This window comes from Bidens hawaiensis, unplaced genomic scaffold (genome assembly GCF_021521415.1).
Source record: "Bidens hawaiensis isolate Kalapana, Puna unplaced genomic scaffold, B.hawaiensis_p1.1 tig00020520_1, whole genome shotgun sequence".
In the NCBI taxonomy this organism is placed as follows: domain Eukaryota; kingdom Viridiplantae; phylum Streptophyta; class Magnoliopsida; order Asterales; family Asteraceae; genus Bidens; species Bidens hawaiensis.
The window spans coordinates 2,612-20,973 of NW_027493137.1; the positions used below are offsets into that span (position 1 = coordinate 2,612).

At 33.7% G+C, this 18,362-nt stretch overlaps 1 pseudogene; it reads right to left on the reverse strand.

The window, feature by feature from the left end:
* Positions 1-6,496: 6,496 nt before the first annotated feature.
* Positions 6,497-8,174, reverse strand: LOC143560985 (gibberellin 20 oxidase 1-D-like; annotated as a pseudogene).
* Between the last annotated feature and the right edge of the window lie 10,188 nt (positions 8,175-18,362).

Below are 18,362 nucleotides of genomic sequence, written 5' to 3' on the forward strand. Positions count from 1 at the left end.
TATCTGGGGACACTGTTAACCCAGTACTGTACTCATTCTGGGGGCAACGTTAACCCAGAAACACTTCCAAAGACATCTGGGGACACAGTTAACCCAGTAACACTTCCAAAGATATCTGGGGACACAGTTAACCCAGTAACACTTCCAAAGACATCTGGGGACACAGTTAACCCAGTAATGTACCCATTCCGTACGATTCCCGTACAATCAATATTTATAAATACACGCCAATCCATGCGTTCAGTATGTATTTAAACATTTCAATAGTAACATGCTTCCGCCCCGGGAAAATATTTGAAAACAATTCAGAAAAAGGGGCTCGTGAAACTCACCTTAGCACATGCAAGCAGGTAACAACAATCATTATCGGTTAACACGTCCAATCTGTATATGATCCCTACGATCGTTACTATACATTCATATTAATATAACTTTAACTAAGTTAACCGGTACATCTGGGGACACTGTTAACCCAGCACTGTACCCGTTCTGGGGGCAAGGTTAACCCAGAAACACTTCTCCGACTCAGATGTGATGTCGTTTAGAGTTCAACAGTCAAATTTTCTAATAGCTTGTTTCTCCCCGTTTTGCGTGCCTAGCACGGTTACCCGTTTTTATGTTTCAAAAATGAGTTTGGTCACACACGACCCGAAAATAGTCGTTGACTGATAGTTTAAGTAAGTTGTGAAATTTGAGCTCGGTTTAGACGCCCCGTTTGGCCGCGGGACCCGTTTCCGTCTTTAGCGTACCGGAACTGTTAAAATAGGTTAAAAATACTCAAATCATCCGAATTATTTTTGGATGCTTCATTTTTACTTGTTTAACTCAGTAATATGAAAATAGTTCATTTTTAGTGTTTATATACACCAGTCAGCTCGTTTAAGCGAGCTTTACCCGGTTTACTCGTTTTAAGCTTTAAAAGTTCGTTTTTACACAAATAATTATCCGTTTATTCTCGGATCTTGAAATTTTGCACAAATGACTTTTTGACAGTGGGGAATTTTATAAAAATATTTTCAGAATTAATTTTTATATTTTAAAATTTATTTATCTATTTTTAAACACCATTTAAACACTAAATATGTCGTGAAATACCAAACGATATTAGAAAAATCCCAAATTTCTCCTGGATGTCCCCTGCCATCCACATAGTCCCCTGTAATTTTTTCCAGAACTAAAATCTTCTTTTACATGCCATTTTTATTAAAACCGAGCTAGAAAACCCTAGAACTTGTTTAACCGAAAAGCCTACTTAGACTTCTCCAACTGACCTCAAAATTTGTGTGTGACTTATACATGATATATAAAGCTCATCTGCAATTTTCCAGAATTTTTCATGATATTTAACTATTTTTCACCATTTTTGGCAAAAACCGCGCATTAAATTCACCAAATATTCATCATTTATCCAAAAATTACCAAATATTCACAGAACTCATATTGTCATGTGTTTAACACCTCTGTAAAATTTCATGACCTAACTCTAAAGCATCAACAATCTGTCCAAATTTCCCAAAACCGAACATAACCGAATATACCTTTCGTTTTCCGCCACTACAAGCTACAAACTCGTCTTCTCCGCCTTATCTACCACTAATACAGAACCTACATCCAACATACCACAATACCAAGCAAGTTACACTCACGATCAAGCCTCTTACACTATAGTTTCGGTTATGATTCAAAAACAAAGATTAAACCGTAAAAATTCGTTCTTGGTTCGTTTAACTCCTTTCTTGGACCAAGATCCCTTGTATAACCCGTATACATCACTTGATCATGCAAGAATCGGTTTTCATCATTGAAACCTCATTTTCTTGCAATTAAACCTCAAGAAACGAAGATGGAAGCGTGATTAACTCGGTTTTTTACCTCGGTTTTCTTGCTACAATTCTCGGTTTTTAGCTCATGATCTTGAGAGGATTGAAGAACTTGGGAGTGATTGTGTAAAAAAAAGAAATAAGGAATGGGGTTTGGACCCTTAGGTCCGATCGGACTTGATAGGGGGTGGGGTGGGACCCACCTCTTCATTTCTAGCCACACATTCGGATATCGGAGATCTGGATAATGTTTTGGATAATCTGGTTCAGTTCGTTTTTCGGTTAATGTTTAATTCGGCTTAAAACGAGGTTAAAACGGTCGTTTTTCGGCTTAAAAATGAAATTTATATAAAACCGATTTAAAAACTTTAAAACTTAAACCATGACATTTATTAACTTAAAACATCATATTATTAATTATCGCGCATCTTTTTCGGCTTGATCGATCGTCCTCTTGCTCGGTTTGGTATTAAATGTTTCGTTTAACGTACCGACGTACCATTAAATCGAAATTCTTTTTCTGTGCTTTAATTCACTTATCCCGAAGCTTTAATACTTCGCAAACATCACTAAATATCATATATCTCGTCTATAATTGAACCCTCGATTCGTTCGGGTTTCAATAACTATCGATCGATTAATCGCATAATCATTACGATGAATTATATATTCACGTACAATCAATACAGTGAACCATGTATTCTCGCATAATTACTGTAGTAATTCATATACCCGACATTAGGTATGACGTAACTATTGTCTACCGGTTAGGGTATACCGGGTTTCGTCGGAATCGTTACAGTTGTCGAGTGCTTCCGAATTTGTCATTGGCCTGTTGGAGTGAACGTAAACGTTCGTCCAACTCGGCTTGGAATTCTTTCTGACGTGCTTCCGCCGAAGCTTTAACTTGTTCTAGTGTTTGTCGGGGAAGTCTCGTCTGTTGTTTCCCCAACTGGGTATCAATGAATCCCAGGAGAGGATTATTTACTGCACTTGCCCCGGCTTGGGTAACCGGGGTAGTGTTCGTAACAATCGTGTATTCACCGGTGTTCCCCCCAGTAGCTGGGGTTGTGGTTACCGGAGTTTCTTGGTTACTCGGTGGCTTTGGCATCGGAGTAACCTTAACCATCTTTCCAGAAGTTTGAAAAAACTGAGAAAAAGAAGAGTGAGTTCTAGCTTAATGCACGGATGGCGCCAATGAAGAAACACTAAGTGACCCCGACAGATTAAGGATAATCTTAGGGTTAAGTAGATGTTTCCCACGAGGGTTAGGTCCGGCAAAGATGGCTATTCTTCTCCACCTGCAAAACAGACACCGTAAGCTCGTCACTGAGAAGGGGGAGGTTCCTCCTTGTGACCACCCTCCGACGTGAGAATCAGACTAGGTTGCTCTAAATATAAGTGTATATAGAGAGAAATAGCTAGAGAGAAGATGATGATACCGTTCCAGGGTGTTGGAGTATTTATAGCCGAAGGTAGGTTTCCAAGCAAGTACGGCCAGCTGTATATAATATTCCTTTTCCACCAACTATGGGCTACGTTCGTGCCATGATGGGAGTTGGTGGGTAGGCAGCGGCTAATAGTGACATTTTGTACTGGAGCGTGCTCCTCCTCGTACTATTGTCAGTGAGCTGTCACCCTGTGATTGGTTCATGGGTTGCTTTTGTCAGATCTTGTCTATTTGTCCATACCTTGGTAGGTATAGTACAAAAGATCTTCTAGAAGCGTACGGACTGGCTCTTTTGGGCGGGAATATTCCCGCCCTGCTCATTCCTTCTTCAGGTGACATTACTGAAGTATTAAGAGTTAGTGCCTTATACGTGTAGCCTTACTGTTAATACGGGTAGCCTTCCTTCTTGGCTTGTACCCACAGCTGCGGGGACAGGCAGGGTACTGTACCAAGGGAGGCTTTCCTGCGGGGACAGCTGGCTTACTGCGTGTAAGGTCTTCATCTCTCTGAGCATGGTGGGTCCTGCGGATCCAGTTGGTCTTTGCGTAGACGTACCTCTTCAAGGTGAGTCTTGTGGGTCCAACTGGGCTTTGCGGGAACCTACCTCTTCAGCACGCTTATTTTCCATTAAAAAAAATTACCAACAAAATTACACTCACAATGATAACCAACGGAATCTTGGTCCCACACAGAAAATAATGGTTGGTGATTTTATCGGAGATTTAATCCGAACTTGCCGATGGATCACCGGGGGATACTACGTAGTACCGTGCTGGTACGTTGATAATGCTTTCACATCAAATCCACGTAGATATAGTGATAATTTTAAATAATCGTTAAATTTAATACAAATCACTTTGTCAAATGTCAATCATAAATGATATCTATGTACTACGATCCAAAAAAAGAAAAAGACACCGTATAAAAATAATATAATAATTTGTGATACGTATATTGAAAAGAGAAAAACACAATGACCAGAAGTGAACATATTCATTTACATGAATAGCGGCGAAGTCAGAAATTTTTTTCTATGGGTTCGGAATTTTTAATCTTCGATTTTTTCCAACGTCAAAGTTTTTAGGCCCGGATGGGTCGGGTCGGTCATTCGGCCAAATAAAAAAAACGCAATATCGCTATAATAACAAAAGTGCATTGTCACTATTAAAATTAAATATGCAGTCACATTAAATAAAAAAGTTTACATGGATGCTCTAAAATTAAATGGCATGTACTCAAAATATCACAAAAAACGACAATATGCTAGCTGAAGAAAACGACATCGTTGTCTCTCTAAAATTCAAGTTTTTTGTTTTTTCACCGGCAAACGTTGAAATGTTTGCGGAGATTTGTGACACTGGGTTCGCTCGTTGAAAAAGAATGGGTTCGCTCGTTAAATCGTACTTATAAGTTATACTAGACGGGTGCCCGCGCGATGCAGCGGGTGTTTGAACCTGTTAATCACGTACAAATATAAGTGTTTATGGTTCGGTTAAAACCTTGAAATCGTTTAAATCGGTCATTGGTTTGACTTCTTTTTTCTTTTTCTTTATTTACTTTCGGTTTGTTGGTCGGTTTCAAAATTTTCAAAACGTAGTGAACGGTTGGTTCGCAGTTTATATCGGCAACCGGCCATATGAAACCAGAAAAGACTGTAAATTAACCTAATTGCAATATTATTCCTTTTGTAATATTTGTTATTATTTCACGTCATAAATCTTCCATTAATATTTACCGTTTATGTGACTAAAATTATCATTTTTTATTTATGATCATCTCAAGTATCATATTATGTTGGTTTTAGTTAAAATTGATGGTACATTAAAATTATTAATTATTTTAAACTAAATTTATTATTAAAGTTTAAACTGTGAAACAAAACTGGAACCATGACGTTAGTAACGATTCGGTTTCAGCTTTCAATGGTTGAGTTTGGTTTGGACGACAAAAAATCAGTATTAATGGTTGAACTCACAAGTTTAACTTAAAAACCATCAAAACCGACACTGAACACCCCTACGTAACATATTAATTTATTTATAATGAAAAAAAATTACGATAATATCATATCCAAATTAAAGAGAATAAATTGCTCGTTTTTATGGTGTAATTTGTTTATAAAAATATTAGCGTATGAAAAAGCTATAGTCATTTAAAAATCATGGGTGGGAAGTTTGTTTACAAGTTAAATTAAAAACATAATATTGGTTAAAGATGAGAGACCAAACTTGTAAGTTGAATGGATTGTGTTTAAAAGACATGTTTACCATTACTAACACATGTACCTCATGCTTTAAGTGTTGTAAATTACTTAAAAATGAGTGTCTTAATTTGCTCTTGTTTGGTGTATTATATATAGTATAGATATAAAACCGAAATGAACCTGGTTTGGCTGAATCCGGTGAGTTGTATGTGGCTCCGCCACTACATGAATGATTAGCTAACAATATTTCAAGAAACCAAATGAGACTTACTTCCATTTGGAAGTATCCTCGATGCTCAAATGAGTCTTTTTGAGACGGATGCAACTCAACCATCTATAATAATTTTGACACTTCACGTCTAACTCAATCAGAACATCATCAAGATGGAAACCCATCAATGTGTGAAAATCCCCTTACGTCAGGTTTTAAACCTCATACCTCAACATCTCAAACGTAACCATCACCCCCAGGTCATTAAACCAGAATGCCAATTATACAAATGAAACTGACTAATATTACAAAACTGACTGTAAGGTAATTCGCAACTTCCGAAAAGTAGAAGAGAATAAGACTTTGGTTTTTGTTTGGTGTGTGGTTTATAAGCAGAGAAAAAATAGTTTTTTACTCAATCATCTCTTAATCTTAAATAAATCGGATACACACGTACATATATATATATATATATATATATATATATATATATATATATATATATATATATATATATATCACACATTGCGATGGTATATTTCATTCTTAACTTTATCGAAAAGGTTTCGATTTAATAATAGAAGAGCACACCTTCCCATGTAAACAAAACCAAACCTAAAGAAAATACGTGTTGGCAATAGGAATCAATACCACACAAGTTGGATCAAGTGACACGAGTCTATATCCTTGTTAACATGATTTGGCTGCATAGTGTTGCATACGTTGCTGAGATTTGAAGGATTCTGACACGCACAAAATCAAACTAGGATGCTGAATTATACTATATAACTTGATGTTTTCAAATTCATTCATCATTTTCTTTCATTTTGAAGCCATTTTAAGAATGCTTCAAAGGTGTTCATGTCGGCTCTATAATGTTTCTGAGTGAACTCAAGGAAAGTCGACCATGTAAAATCCGGATATATTCTCTTGTTATCATGTCTTCAACTAACGCTTTAGGTGGATACACGACTTTGTCCATTTGGGGAGAGAAAGAACGCAAGGGACTTTCTCGGCGTATGGTTGTTCACAACTGCTCTATGTAAACAACTCTTGTATAATCCGTTTGATAGTGCCTGTCAAAAGAATATGTAATTTATTATCCATATAAAAATCTATTTAACGTGGATTTTCAAAACCATGAGAACCCGTTACAGTAAAACTCTTCACTGTTTTGTAAAAATTTATCTTGAACATATCTAGTTTGGGTTTTTTACAATTACCATGAATGTATCTCCAATATTTATAACAAAAGCTTCTGAACATGGAGCAATAGAGTGCCATTTTCCGTCCATGAAAACTTCAAGCCCGCCAACGTTGTCTTGATGAAGAATAGTTAGAGATGTCGGATCACAATGAGGACCTGTTCCAAGTGTTTGATCTGGTTTTTGGCAAGACGGATAGTAATTTAATCTCATTATCGAATCATTTTCGTCATAGAAATCCCTAAAATGGGATTTTCCAATCCCTAGGCTTATTCCAAGTAGCTCCATGATATCAATTGTAAGCTTGCTGATAGCTTCACAATATTCTTGACAAACTCTCCTAAATAATTATGTTAAAATAGATGTTAGTTAGATTTTTCTTGTTTTAGTAGTATATTGCGTCTAAAATAAAGAAAAAAAACAGTAGGTTGATGAAAGAAAGATATATCAAGAGGGCAGTGCAAGTTTTGGTACCCAAAATGGTTAAAATCTTCTCCCATCGTATTCAAGAAGTAATCTTGAACTAAGTTTGTACACCGTGGGCTCGCGGAATATCGAAAAGAAAGTGTTTCTTTCCATGGAAGTTTGGAAGAGAATCTATTAGCGAAACTACTAGCATATCCGCAATACTCTCCAACTTTTCTTTGAGCCCTTGCTTCTCTGAAAGAGGCATTCCGAAGAAATGATCCATGATCTTGTGAGCTTCGTTAATTAACCTAGGATCAACACCATGGTTAATAACTTGAAAGAATCCGTGTTTTCGACAAGCAGAGTCAACTAGTTGAGCTGCATTGGACACTGCAATTGGTTCGCCGGTGAAGAAACCCTTTAGATCAATGGGAGGGACATGTAGCTGTGGCGATGGTTGCTCGTGGCGGGGCTTTTCCTCATCAGGCCACACAAATTGTTGGGGTATGCTAGTTTCATTTTGAAGAAAAGATGCATCAAAGATTAAAGGGTTTTGTATACCTTTTGTTTCTTTGTTAGTTGAAAGTGGTGGTGAAAGAAGAACAGGAGGCATTGGTGCTTTTTTGTGTGTTAAAAAGTGAAATGTTAATGCTCAACCAAGATTTTGCTCAGATAGTATGACTTTGTGATGTTCACTATCAAGTATCAATCCATATATATACATGTTTGTACATTTATGTTTGGAGAGAGATGTTAAAAAATAGAATGAAAGAGAATTTGGTACAACATTCAGATATTGAATGATAAAAAGCCAAAGACCATTCATGGGGAAATCATTCAACAAAAGTAGGAATATTTATAGGCTACTCTGTTGCAATATTCTCATTTTTTTTCTCTATACACACATAAAAAAGATATTTACATATATAGCTAGTTACATGTACATATATGTACGTAAATCTCTACGTGTATATACTACACTCATTTGATGGGTCGAAGGAGCTCCTTCCATCGTTTATACATCTGTCGTTTCTTATATTGAAAAGCTTCTCAAAAGAGTATTTATTAAAACTATGAACATTTAATAATATGGTTTTTGACAGTTAAATAATGATTAGTTTAAGGTTTTAAGGTTATCTTGTCTTTAGTTGTAATTTTGGCATATGAACAAATATGTGGGAGTTTATTGTCTTAAAAAGACTTATAGCAAAAGTGTCCAAGTATCAAAATCTGGAAAAAGAAATATTAAACTATAAATGCAAATAATGTTTAATATACCGTTCTTCCTAAACTAAATTATTTATTGCCGTTTAATGAATGATACATCATGTGCACCCAACTATATGATCCATGAATAAAAACACTAAAATGATTTTAAAATATGAACTCCTACTAAAATCACAATGAAAAATTATCAATATCCGACCGTCATTAAGAAAGATGCCAAAAACCTCTTCTTCGAACTAATAGGGGGGAAAACTAATTATTTAAAGGGTGGCGTGACGGTAAACAACTGCTTTTTCTGTACAAAGTTCTAACACAAGTTGTGATTTAAGTATCTGATTTCGTTGTTTTGCAAGGTATTAACGTGATTCCATCAATTCCGGTAATATAAATTGATGTTTGTGAAATTGTGTATGCAAACACTTTTTGTTTTAAAATTCATCATGGATACTAACAAGCTGTGCATGATCACTTGCGCTTATAAGCTCTCATTATCATGTACGTGAAATTTTTTGTGTGTATACATGCTAGCTTTTAGCCCCTGTTACGGGTTTTTTTTTCATCTGTCGTTTTTAATTTGTGAATATATTTTATGGATTTTAATATAATTTATTGCAAGAAAATTTATAATATATATAAACGTATTTTGATCCATTTATGTTTGGTTATGTTCATTTTTGAATGAAACGTTGAATAGTTAATGTTTTATATTTTTGTGTGTGTTCATTTAAGTGTTTATTTTTTGCCGTTCAAAAAAAATTATTTCCGTTTGTGTTCATTTTGTGTTTATTTATTAGAGGTTTTTACATATTTCTCCTTACTAAACTTACTAATTTACATCTATTCCGAACACTAAACATCAATTACATATTTCCCTTTTCATAACGAATTTCCTCTTTACCCTTGTTCAATTTACAATGCCCACAACAAAACAATTAAAAAAACACTATTAAAAAAAATACAACTGGAAAAGATGAAAGGTCGACTTCTTTCTTCGCTTCTTCTTGTACGCTGGCAGGCAATCTGCTCGTGTCTTTCTTTAACGCCTGCTCCATGACTTTCTGCTCGTAATCTACACAGTTGGTATGATTCTTTTTAGGGCTTCCCATATTTTTTTCGTGTTCATAGTTTACTCTATAATCTCTTAGTTTATTCATTTTTATATAGACTGTTGATTTATTAGTGTTGGATATTTGTTCAATACATGGGGCATATAGAGACGTCTGCAGATTTGTTTGAATACAACGTTAAAGAATTAAAATATAGAAATATTTATTCAATACATAGGGCATATATGGTTTATTTATTTGAAAACAATAAAGAATTGAAATATAGGAATACACGTTGGTTGGGTTTAAATGAGGAAGATATGTAATTGATGTTATTAGGCTATGTGTAATGGGGGCTACAAATTGTAAACGATTTTTTATATGTGTCGCCCTGTCAACAAAAGGGTTATTTTTATTTTAGGGTTGTACTAGCCCAATATATATACATATGCCGCCCAATATCGCCCAAATTTGTAGCCCATTAAACATTGCCTAGAGAGGAGGTATATGTAATAGTTGTTCAACTAGTTCATTAAGGGTAAAAGAGACATTTTATTAGTTAATTTTAATGAAATGGGTAAATATGTAATATTTATTGTTTAGGGAGGGGATTTATGTAATTGATTTTTAAGGGTTAGATATATATATAATAAGTGAACTTAGAGGGGAGTATATGTAAATGTCCCAATTTATTATATGAGTTTATGTTTGTTTGTATAAGTTTACGTTTGTTCATTTATGTTAGTTTATGTTTGTTACATTTGTTTACTTATGTTCGTTTATGTTCATGATTTATTCATTTAAACTTTTATATGAATGAACATTTAACCGTGTTCGTATCATAAAGCATTAAGATCAAAAAATAAATCATGCATGCTTTTAAAGTTTTTGATAACATGATATGTTATCAATCTGCCACCAGTAACAAGTATTCTAGGTCTGGAATGAATGTTGGCATCATGGTGGTGATATGAGTGATGAAGATGAAAATGGATTAACCCGGTTAGGGTTTCATAGATAAGAGAGGAAGTAAGGTGCGACCAGGTCTGAACAGGTGGCCGATTACAAAATAATGATTCTAGAGAAATCCAACAAAGAATGGGCCGTTTATGTAAGTGGCGATGGTGGTTGATGCATGACGATAGTCGATGGTGATCGAAAGTTAACTGGTGATGGAGATGATAGACCAATGATGGAGAATACGTAGAGAGAGGAATTAAATTAGGGTTTTGATGATTATGTATTTTTCCAAATACATGAGGTGTTATAACCCATCTATCAGGATTTGGTGAGACCTATGACATATTTTATTTTATTTTTAAATTAAACGAGTCAAACACATAGAATTTCATCATTGAGGATTGAAGTAATCTGGTGGCACGATAGGAGGAGCAACCAGAGAGCGACACCTACGATTTTTTATAGGAAGTTATATAGAAGGGGTGCGTGTGTATAAAAGATATAATACAATAATGTTTAATCGTGCATTACTTTCATGATTACAATACACCGTTGATTTCAAAATGCATGCGGTGACAAATTGTAATGTTTTTTTTAATCCGTCTTTGTCCTAATTAACCGACGCCATACTTTCAATCCGTCTTCGACGCTTACTCAGAATTAAATTAGAAATTGTATAGTTAAAAATTGTTTTTTTAGAAAAACATATACGTAAGCAAAGTTGAAATTCACATTAGTTTTTATATAAATTCTTATCAGTTCCGACAAAGCTTAACCGAAATTCGATTTTAAGAGAATACCTATTTGAAGGGAAATGAGATTTGAGCTTAAGTAGAGTACCTATTTGAGTGTAACTGAATTTAAGCGTATGTTGATGATTTGAAAAACATAGCGTAATCTTGGTTTAATCATTACTAGCTTTAGAACCCGTGTGATGCAAGGGCAACTCAAATGAAATACAATTAAACTATAGAAATTAAATTATTCAATTAATATATATATATATATAAATATATATATATCATATTTTGTCAAATTAAATACTTTAATAAAGTGAAATTATATTTCTAATGGAATATTCATATGAATATGTGGTGTATTCTCACGCAATTTCTTCATAATCACGAAAAAGATGGACATAATGATTTTATAAATTGTAATTATAATTTTTAATGGAATAACGAGTTCTAACAAAATAACAAAAGATAATAAAATGTTTCATTATAAATAACATAAAAATAGAAGGTATATAAACTTAGCATAAGAATAACACATTTTTGTATTACAAATTTGAAAGATATGAATGAGAACTCCGTGGAGATTGAATGAATATGTGACAATCATAATTTATTCTTGTTTTTATCTTGCTTGACCTATAATTATAGTTTATTAGTTTTCGTCACATTCATCTCGTACACTGAAAAGTGTTTAAAATTGATTTAATAAAAAAGATGTATATTATTTAATTAAATATATAAATATTTTATTATACTGACATAAATTACCGGCATATTTTTAATCTCTCTATAATTTAGGTAATTGGTTATAACACAGTGCTGAGTAATATAACACAATGTTGAGTAATATAACACAATGTCGAACAAAATATAAAACACTGCTGAGTAATATAACAGAATGTCAAAAAAAAAGACACAATGTCAAGGAAAAATACAATCAGTTACAAAAATAAACACAAATCATAATAACAAACAAAAATACACAATGATCTTTTTCACTCACTATTGTGTTTTTTTAGAACGATAAAGACGGTGGAAACATTTTTGTGTTTTACTTTTTCGTTTTTTTATTAAATTTTAAGTTATTATTTTTTTATTAATTTTATAAAAAAAATTGAAGGATTTTTTTGTGTGACTAAAATTCCTTCTCATTTTGTTATTCTTTCTGGAATAATTTAACTCTGTAATTTGAATGTAACTATTATTATTATTTTAGATTATATAACTAAGAACTTTGTTGCCGCAAGTGGCCTATTGGGCGACTTGACGACACCGTATTAATCGGTGAATTTTTATTTTTTTGTTAAGTTTCCATAATAAACGTAATGAAAACCGACCAAACGTTAATTTTTTTATTTTAGTTCCAGTACCATAACAAACCTGAAATAAACGATCGAGGTCGCGCAAATTCATGGCAATATTTAAATCCATTACCAACAACGCTCGGGTTTTACCAATACGCAAGTTAACCGACCGACCCCTCCCCTCCACAAATTGGTCGTTGGTCCACCTCAATTTTTATATTTTTTTTTCGTTTTTAAGTTTCGATACCGTAACGTACGTAATCAAAATTGACCGATTCCGTGTCAAGTTACTGCCTCAATGCTCGGGTCCGACAATGCTTGGGTTTTACCACCGCCCGGGTTTCCCAACCAAAAAAACACCGTTTTAAATATTTTGTTTTCTTATATGTTTATGTTGTATATGTTAATTTGACGAATTATTTTTTAAGTTTTAATGCTCAAATTTTACCAGTGGTGTTTATATTGTAAAGAACGCAGCTGGTACTGATCGAATTCTTGTCGACCCATCGTCGTAACACTCGAGTTTTACCAATGCCTGGGTTTCGACGGAGACTCTTTGTAGTGGACAAGAATAAGAACGAGACTGGAGAAATATTGGGGACCCGCCCCCCCTCCCCCCCCCCCCCCCCGCGACCGGAGAAGTGGATCGAGATTAGGAAGGCCGAGAAATATTTCTTTGTGTAATATGCGGGGTCACCACACTTTTATTAATTTTTATTCATATACCCACTAAAATTGTGACACCTCACCCCAATATCTCCCACACCAATAAACCCCTAAAATAAAATTCATCTTCTTGCTGACTGAGCACCACATGATGCACATATCACCCCATTCTCCCCCTATCACTACGCACAATCTAATCAACAAATTTAACTTGAGCGTATTAAATGCATATGCCAGTTAGTGCTGAAGATAAAATATTTTGTTCTAACTAGGGCTGTTCAAAAGAATCTGTATCCGAATTATCCAAAAATCTGAATCCGAACTATCCAAAATTTTGGATTTGGATAGTAATAATGGGAATTTTTTGGATAGTTCGGATATCCGAAGTATCCCGAACTATTAAATATAATATTTTTTGTATTATATATATACCAAGTTACCAAAGAAACCTTAATATCTTAACATATGCAGTGCCTCTCCTCTCTAACTCCACAAGTCTTTAATAGCGACCACCTTCGGCCTTCCACCCACGCCGGCCGACGACCTCATGTATCAACATCTCCGTCTCACACTACGGCCCTCCGTCGTTGTCTCTCACGACCTCACGTCTCTTCGACTCTGGCACTCTCCATTCTGTTGACTCTTTCACTATTTCAGTTGTCAGTTTGTTAAATACATTTTGTTTGATTGTTAATTACACATTTGTTTTAAAGATTAGTTTGATTATTTAGCAACTATCCAGATCTATTACAGTTTGTAATGATTAAGAAATTATTATTATTTTTTTTCCTGATTTTTAGATTTCCATTTCACTATCTGAAGGGATATCCGAAATTTCGGATAAGGATTTGGATAGTGAAATCGACTATCCTTTACTTTCGGATATCCGATTTTAAACACCCTTAGTTGTGACAACTAATTTGACCGTAATTTTTAAATCTAAGTTTATGGATACGTATTAATTTCAAAAGTGGATTCTATTTTCAATTATTAAAATTTGTAATAAGTTTTAATTGTAGGCTAACCAAATAATTAAGAGTAATCAAAAGATATGAACATAACGTAAATGTTAATTAGTAGAAATCAGTTGATGCTCTTTATATATATATATATATATATATATATATATATATATATATATATATATATATATATATATATATATATATATATATAAATTAATGTATAAATAAATTGTATTTGTGTAAAATATAATTTTTGTGTGTAGGTTATATATTTTTTGTATGTAGGTTATATGTTTTGGTGTGCGTGTGTATTTTATTGATGGTAAATTTTGTGTGTAGGTTAAATGTTTTTCGTGTGTAGGTTATATGTTGTCTTATTTTTAGAGCAAGTGTAGATTATACGTTTTTGTGTAGGTTGTATGTTTTTTGTTGATATCTAATGCAAACACATGTAAAATAGTTTTTTGGTATTATTCATTATAATGTAAGTATGTTTTGATGGATTATATTGAGTTGGAAGAAATTAGTTTTTGATAGAAAGAAATTTTAATGTATGAATAAATTATACTTGTGTAGGATAAAAATTCAAGAAACAAAAAGTAAGTTATAAAAATAAATAATTGAAGAATATATATATATATATATATATATATATATGGGATGGTTCACGAGATAAATGATATTATTGTAAGAAATGTGATAAATGAATATGAACCACTAGTTTTGTTTTAAGTCTTAAATGCTTAAAGCTAAATAAAGAAAATATTAATTATTCTCTTTCTTCAATTAATATAACTAATATTTAATTAATATAACTAATTAAATTATTATAATTAGAAAATATTAAGAACTCATTTATTTTTATAACTTTATTTTTGGTTTTTGAATTTTTATCCTACACAAGTATAATTTATTCATACATTAAAATTTCTTTCTATCCAAAACTAATTTCTTCCAACTCAGTATATTAATATCCATCAAAACATACTTACATTATTATGAATAATACCAAAAAACTATTTTACATGTGTTTGCATTAGATATCAACAAAAAACATACAACCTACACAAAAACGTATAATCTACACTTGCTCTAGGAATAAGACAACATATAACCTACAGACGAAAAACATTTAACCTACAAACAAAATTTATCATCAATAAAATACACACGCACACCAAAACATATAACCTACATACATAAAATATATAACCTACACACGAAAATTTTATCTTACACAAATACAATTTATTCATACATTAATTTCTTTTTATTCATGTAACATCCTACTTTTGGTTATAATAATAAAATAAATTTCGTCTATTTTATAGTGGGTCGTTATCGGTATAGAATATGAGTTGGGCTTATGTTGGTTAAATGGATATGTGTCATGGACTTGGGTTAGAATGAAAGAAGGAAAGACCATGGGCTTAAGCCCATGATCCATAATTATATAAACCTTAAATCACCCATTTAATTCATTTCACACATACTCCATACACCACCAAAACACACACTTAAGATCTCTCTCTAGTTTTCTCCTCCTCTAACCGAAATCACCAAGGACACCGAGCACCGACCCGAGGTAATGATAGTATGATATTGTATAAACCCAAACCCGTAAGATATGGTCACGAAACGACGAGCCGACACCGTTAAACCGTTTAAGCCACGAGATCCGAATGGAATCGGGTATAAACCGAACCTAAGATGAGTTTAGGGATCACCCTGGCTCAGATCTGGATCGAACTGGGCGAAAACTCGTTTTTCCGGTGAAACCGCGTTTTTCCGGCGACGGCGCCAGAAAAGGTGTACGAGGTAAGGATATCAGGGAATGTTCCCTGACATTCTGACCTAACCCTAGTTCGTCAGCAAGCATAAGTCTCATTCGCTAAGCGGTTCGTTATAATGCCAGCTCGTTATAAAGAGTCCAATTCGCTACGATGACCAGTTCGTTAAAAAGGTCTAATTCGTTATGAGGACTGTTTCGTTATGAGAGTTCAATTCGTCATAAGGTTCAATTCGTTAACCAGACCAAACGAATAAGGTCTGATTCGTTATAAAGTAACGAGTGGGTTCATTCGTTATGAACCCCATTCGTTAAAGGACTGAGACGAACTAGAAGTTTAATGAACTGACAGAACAGTCCCTGGACTTAGAGAATAATGAATTAATTGTAAAGAAACCCTTGAACTTTTAAGTTAGCAAATTTAATAATGATTTAAATTCTAATGAAAAATGTGTTAAGACAGTTAATGGAAATAAAATTTTTCCAAGCTGACCTGGAAAGTAACGAATTAGCTAACGAATTAGGCTTAATTCGTTATGGCGAAGGAGATAGCGAATTGAATAATAAATTAAAATCCTAATGGAAAATGTGTTAAGACAGTTATTGCAAATTAAAATCCTAATGAAAAATGTGTTAAGACAGCTCGACCCCAGCCAGGGGCTCTGCCCCTTGGACCCTGCTAGGGGCTGCCGCCCCTAGACCTCGCTGCCAGGGGCGCTGCCCCCGGACCCCTGTTCGTTGTGGGGTATGAATAAACTAGAAATGCGACATAGATAGTGATAGTTAATTGATACGTGTAATTGTTATACAGTTAGTCGTTCACAACTCAAGAGAGGAATAACCATAAACGGTGAACGTAACCGCATTCAGGTGAGTTTCTAGCCCCATTCCTTGTTATGTTTTCGGGGCTGTGTGCATACTCGATGTGATTAGTTAATACACTTATCCTAAGTGATAAGTGTATGCCATATATGTATTATGTGAAATGTATGAATGCTTTCTTGTCGGTACATGAACGATCTTCGGATATTGCATCTACTGCCAGGTAATGGTTGATGTTATATGTATGTTGTAAGATGAAGAAAGAATGATGTATGTATGTGCGAAACTTACGATTATGTATATAGAAAGTATGTTATGGAGGTGTGGAAGAAAGGGTACCGGACCCTAATAATATCCGAGGATGGAGGTGTGGAAGAAAGGGTACCGGACCCTAATAATATCCGAGGATGGAGGGTGACCGGACCCTAATAATATCCAAGGATGGAGGGTGACCGGACCCTAATAATATCCGAGGATGGAGGGTGACCGGATCCTAATAATATCCGAGGATGGAGGGTACCGGACCCTAATAATATCAGAGGTATGTACGGCGAATGCCCTTTATAACGTATGGTTAGTTATGAATATATATGAAAGAACAATGGACAGGTTAAGTATGTAATGCGTACATTCGGTCACGTATATGTGTATGTAAAGTAAGTTATGTGATTAACTAGAACTCACTCAGCGTAGCTGACTTTTAGTATGCACACAGGCAAATAGGTTGAGGCAGCTCGTGTGAAGACACATGGCATGGAATCGAAGATACTGGCATCTGGAAGAAACGTTGTGATGTTTTAAAGACTATGTTTTGTTTTAAGTGACTATGAATGTTTTATAAGACAAGATTTGAAGGTTATGTAAAATGTTATGGTTGAAGTTTTAACTTCCGCGTAAAGTTTTAATTAACTCTGATATTTAGAACTGTGTTTATGAGTAAATCCAACACCAAAGTAGGGCTACCGGTAACGGGGCCTTACAATTCAAAACCAATTTCTTCAAGCTCAACATATCAATATCCATCAACACGTAGTTACATTGTGATGAATAATACAAAATACTATTTTACACATGTTTGCATTAAATGTCAATAAAAAATATACAACCTACACAAAAACATATAACTTACACTTGTTCTAAGAATAAAAAAAACATATATCCTACATACGAAAAATATATAACCTACACATGTGTAGGATATGTGTATCTTTGTGTATTTTATATAATTGTTGATGTCAAATTACATATGTAAGTTGTATGCTTTTTGTATGTTGTACGTTTTTTTCGTTCAAAACAATTGTAGGTTATATAACTTTGTGTAGGTTGTATATTTATTCTTTACATTTAATGGATATATTTGTATGATATTTTTTTATTATTATTTATGACAATAATTTTTACAGGCATACCAATTGAAAAAAAATATATATTATGTTTTGATATTTAGCGTTAAAAAACATGCTAATAAATTGAGTGGAAATTATTTTTTTAATATAAAGAATAGTATTATATAAATAAATTGTATTTATGTTGAACAAAATGAAGCTTG